This window comes from Opisthorchis viverrini (genome assembly GCF_000715545.1).
Source record: "Opisthorchis viverrini unplaced genomic scaffold opera_v5_244, whole genome shotgun sequence".
Taxonomy (NCBI): domain Eukaryota; kingdom Metazoa; phylum Platyhelminthes; class Trematoda; order Opisthorchiida; family Opisthorchiidae; genus Opisthorchis; species Opisthorchis viverrini.
This window is the reverse complement of record NW_008751900.1, coordinates 131431-137176: the sequence shown is the minus strand read 5'-3', so window position 1 is coordinate 137176 and position 5746 is coordinate 131431.

The following is a 5746-nucleotide window of genomic DNA, read 5'->3' as shown; positions in this document are numbered from 1 at the left end:
TACACAACCTTCTTAGCACTACCTCACCCACACAGACTGACAGAAGGTTCAAACGAAGTTCAAGAGGAGCCATCAAATGAACCGAACCAGAAGAACTAGACCCTAGGCAGGACCCAAACACATGTAGGTTTCCCCACCGACCCAATACTTGTTCAACCACTCCAACACATTAAAATCCCTCGGTCGACACCCAACAGAGATTTAGCTTGACTTATTTGATTGGTTCTCCTTCCGCCTTAAATCTCGATCAACCTCGGAACCTAGTCACTTGGCCTGACGAAGCTTTTGTGTCAAAAGCGAAACGTTGCCCAGCAATAAATCTACCGATTGTTACCAAACTTTTTCGAAGACTCTTCTTCCTTTGTATGAAAGAACGATACATATTCCGTTGCACATAATTTCTGGACGACGCTGCGGCGACGTTGTTGTGTGAATCTACGATCAGGCTGGCCCCCAATAAGCCAGCCACATCAAGAGTAATCAAATGTTCTTTTAAAAACTACGTAGACCCAAACCAGTAAGAAGTAACTGTCAACCGCACACTCAGGATGTCCTCACGATTAGTGGTGAAGCGTTTGCTAACAAATTGCCAAGTTCAGCGAATATATGAACAGGCATCTGATCTACGACTGGACTTGTTCAAGCGTGAAAGATGTGATTGGGTTACCCAGCGCCCCGGTAACCGTCCAGATGATTTCGACTAGTAGACCCGCATGTCGAGATTTCAAGTCGGGTGGAGTCACGGACGCTTGAGGCCAGCCAAACCAACAGTCCAATTAGTTGTAGCTGATTGCTGAATTTATGTGTTTGCATTCACATCGCTTTACAGTCTACAAATTCCAACTGCAACAACTTAAAAAAACATGCACCTCTACGCGTAAGTCTTCCGCCTGTTCATCATCAAAAGGCATCACCTGTGTAGGTACCGCGTGATCCGACTAGGGAGTCAACGTGTCATTCGCTTGTCCCAATCCATCAAAAGTAATTGATTGATTTGGAAATACAATGCGAGTCCGCGTTAGGATGTCCAATGCCAGAGTCATGTGACGGTTCAGGTGCGCCACCCAACGAATTTACGTCTATTCAAGGTGCAGCAAAATTTCACAAATATGTTCATCACCCAAATTTCAGGCGGCCAAGTGTTCCCACACCCTTTGTAGCACGATGGCGCATGGTCATCCACCGCTCAGCGATATTCCACACGGCGAAGCCGTTCACAACGCTTGGGTTCTTTACTTTCCTCTATACTAGAAGCTTCCTGTGGACCGGATCACCACTACCTTTGGCCTAATCCCGAACGATTCAGTGCTGGTCCTTTACTTTTGCTCCAAAGTACAGGCAGAACTAAAGCAAAAATAATAAATCGCCCCTCTAGAAAACGAAGCAAGACCCAGACCTTGTTCCGGATATAGAAAACATACTAATGCGGTATACATAGATATCCTCATCTCAACATTAGTTGGTGTGTTGGAGATACATACATGTGGACGCATTTCTGTAATTCTGATATCAAACCTTTTGGTGACGACCCAGTTGAGTTCTATCTGGCTTCAAACAAATCTTTTGTTAATTTTTGATCTCATGAACACCTATTTGGACTGGATGTAGTGAATGCGGGGAACAATATGTAGTCAAATATTATAAAAGCGAAAATAGTTGGTTTGGTTCTTTCTGATTTAATTCCATGGGTAGAAGCAGATTCCCCTTATCTTTTGCTGTTATATTGAGGTTGTGATGACCTGAGCGCAGAAGTCTTCCGTAACAGTAGCTGAGAAATATGCCGGCGTTCTCATCCAAACTGAGAGAAATAAACGCGGGTAAGGATACGCTTATTCTTGCTGGCCCAGCCAGCCTAATGCGGGTCGACAATCATCGGAAATTCGGATTTAAGTCAGGCACAGCCAGAAGTTCTCCACATGCTTCACTAGTAGCCCATTTAATATGCCTTAAGAAATTTTCTATTTGAGACACAGACACTCTTAACGGCCTTCTCGTCATGAACAGAGGTTTTCCTTTTCGAGAAATATACTCATTTCCAAATCAGTTTTCACGAGGGACTCAACTGAATCTCTCGCTTATGATGTTCTACAACTGAAAGTGCTGCACACAGGCCGCCTCATGTTTCAGTTGGCACGATATTCGAGATATTGCAGTATATTTCCATAAAGGAAACTACTCACAAGGTTGCTGAAAACTCGAAAACAGTGCAATTTGGGTTCAAGCAGACCATAAGGTTGACGGAAACTCGGGGACTGCGCCTACCTGATGAGCCCCAAGAAGGGCGAAACCAGTCATGGGCCGTCGAAGTGTTCAGCAACCTTGTGAGTAGTTTTCTTTATGAAAAAGGCTTCCCTTGTTCACTAGTTTCACTAAAGCGCATCATATTCATGATGTTTATTCCAGGTTGCCTTGTGGATAAGCTATTCTACAAGCTTGCTGGGCGGCATAGAAGTTATTCATCTTTAACAGGCCAGGAGACGAGAATTGAACGCCATAAAAAGGATATACTGGCGTAATTCTCGAACACAAACAGTACAACCCATCTATCGGTGATGAACAACAACAGAAACATTTTCGTCTACTCGCATGATTTCTGGCAGAAAAGTGAAAATTATCCACCTCTTATTGACGTACGGTGGTTATGCTGATAGACAGATGGACATTTCCTACGAACAGCGACGTATACTAACATCTGAATCCGGCCTACAAAAAAGGCCAACATTATCCCGCCAATGACATTCGCCCAGTTCACTGTCCTCTTAGAGAGTTGAACGGTATCACGATATTTCTCCTGTATGCTCTTCCCCTTCATTTGCAAGACTTACCAAGTGGAAGTTATGATAGTGGAGGTTATAATGTTCTCCATGATCCGTTGCATTATTGTTGTACTAGGATTCAGGTGGCGAGGCTGGTGTGATTTGGAACTGTTTCAATCCATTATACTTAAGAGGGCCCCAATGAAAAACAGTACCAAGGACAACTACCTGAAAGGTTAGAACCAGTAGTTCCCTCTGAATTAACCGACCAGGGATGGTCAGAAACAGAAAACCCTTAGCTCAGTATTCTTCCTGTGCATAGCTGCCGTGAACCGATGAAGTGCAAGAAGTGGGATACCACCAGGTTACCCAGGTCTAGTCGGGAGCAGTGGAAAAGCCAAAGCTGGATCCTAGTCACGGACCTTCCGGTTAGTAGATCCGTGACTTAACCACTAGGTTATCAGGAGCGGTTTGTAAAGGTTGGTCTCTTGAAGTAGCAGTAACTGCATTTTGATGCTAAAATTAACAAAGGCTATGTTTTTCTCCCGCCAGTGCTCATTTCCTGGGTGTTTTCATTTTCATTAGACGTTGCTCGCGCCTCCTAGGAACGATTTTAATTGTCTGGGGCGAGCTACGCTGCACATATTAGGATGCCTAACATCCAGAGTACGTTTGACTAAGCCTAGTATGTATGTGGTATAAAATAAATGAAACCGAAAATTCATCGCTCCTCGGATAGGTGCGTTATCAGATGAGATATCGAGCGCCCTGCTGGGAAGTCGAAGGTCGATTCCAACCCAAGAGTTTGTTTTCAAAACAGCTACTAAATCCTCCCCAGTAATCTAGAGTACTGACTAGCGTACGGTGCTAATGGCTGACAAGACCTGTTAAATCACCGGAACGTAACGCGTTTTCTTATTCGCGGCTATCAAAAGGAGGGGACGTTTACATACTAACGACGGGTGTCCATTTGTGACTGCAGACTGTTATGAAAATAGAGAACAGGGTTCTGTATGAGATTGTAGGACGAACTACTGATAAGTTAGCGAGTAGGTGGAGAGATAAGTTGACGCCTGTTGGAAACTGTCATTAAGCTTGTCATTAAATTGTGCGAGTTCGATTACGATAACTACGGTCGCTCACTGATTCAGTCATCCAGTGCAGGGAGTCGAAGAAAGTTGCAGCGTACTGAGGCATATCAACTATCTGCAGGATAAGGGCATGGAGTTATCAACAGGTGAGTAGTTTCCCTGCAGCTACCTCAGTGGAACTTAATTCCCTGACCTGGCCACTTGACGATTTCAGTCTGTTTTAGCCGCAGTTCGTCTACGGAAAGACCGAGGACCACCTAAACGGACAAATAACTAGGAACCATTTCATTTATTTAGAAATGGGTTCGAGATAAAGCCCGGTGGAAAAAGCCAGTGACTGCGCCAGCTCATCCAGCTTAGAAACAATAACTTACGTGTTGTGTGAATGAAATAATAAGTTAATTGTAACACCCCTTCGGTCCCTAGCTACCATGTCACTCGACGGAAGCATGAAGCAAGATACTGCAAGGCTACCCAAGCCTAGACAGGAAGAGTGGAGATACCAAGTTTGGACCCCACAGACCTTCCGGTCAGAACGTCCGAGCCTTAGTCACAGGACCACCTCTTGTCGTGTTCTTTGCCATTCACCCATAATGAGCTCCTCATGAGTCCGCAGTGAGCTCATACTCCATCAATGTGCACTACATAAGCCTTCATCCACCGGTGAACTGATTTTGAGGATCGTTTGCCCATCTGCATTATCGTCTCAGATGCAGATTCCTGATGCCCGTTGTCCCTAAAACCTTCCATCGAATAAAACATGGAATACGTGTTTTTACCATATGGGTGGCCCCAGATGCTGGCCCACATACCGACTGAAAATCCAAGTAGCAAAACCCAATGGACTAGTAATCAGTAGCACTGGTGAACCTCTCGACCGAAGTAGGCTGTGACAGAGGCTGAGATGACCCAGGCACCCATATAGCTGCTGGCAGAAAATAATTACGACGGAGGATTTAAAGACCAGGTATAGGTAAAGCAAATGAAAACTCGAGAATCCTCTGATGGGAGAGACCCACAGACCATATGTACCGGCATGTAAGCACAGCTCGATCCGATGAGCTATCAGCTCAGACACTGATGAATCTGAAGTAGTTCGGTTTCTAGTCTGCACTTTGATCCACGGAAAAACGGCTCCTACACTCGTATAATTACTGTTTACAAGTAGCAACGGACATGGGCGGTGAGTCTCAAAAACGCAAGTCGATGTTACATTGCAGTGTAGAGCAACTTACCTCTACTACCGACCTTCCTTACACAACCAAGCTTGTTTACGGAAGTTCTCCATTGTTTGTGAAATTGCTCCTCTATGCAGAGCACACTCGTTCGGTTCGATGAATCGTCAACTGGAGTTTTTTCGTATATTTCAGCAGTTCGCTTTGGAAAAGGAGGCATCCATTTCAGGTTCGCGGGTAAGACTGTGGCTTAGAGTTTATGTTGTACACAGGGCTAAACTCAGCAGCGTAAGCTAATGCTAGCACATCACGCCTGATAGCTGAGTGGCTTTTTATTTCCTAGCATTAGAGATAAAAGTGGAACATATCACTTAGCTGATTGACAAAAGTAGAAAACCAATATGGTAAGTTAAGAGCGGTGCGTGCCACAGCATGGTTGGGTGAAAAGAGCCCTTTGAGGAAGTCGGTCGACTGGCATACGCAGCACGTGGCCAAGCCAACGCAACCTGTGCAGTGTGATCAATTTATCTATCGAGGGTGAGTTATTTCTCCCGAATACCATTCGACGTACTTCAGAATTGCTGATCCGGTGTTCCCACCAGATTCGGGCAATGCTCCGAAGACATCGATGGTCAAACACTGAAAGTCTTTTGACGTCCTCGGCGCGCAGCGGCCAGGTTTCTGATCCATATAGTAATATGGAGCGCACCGCAGCATTGTAAAC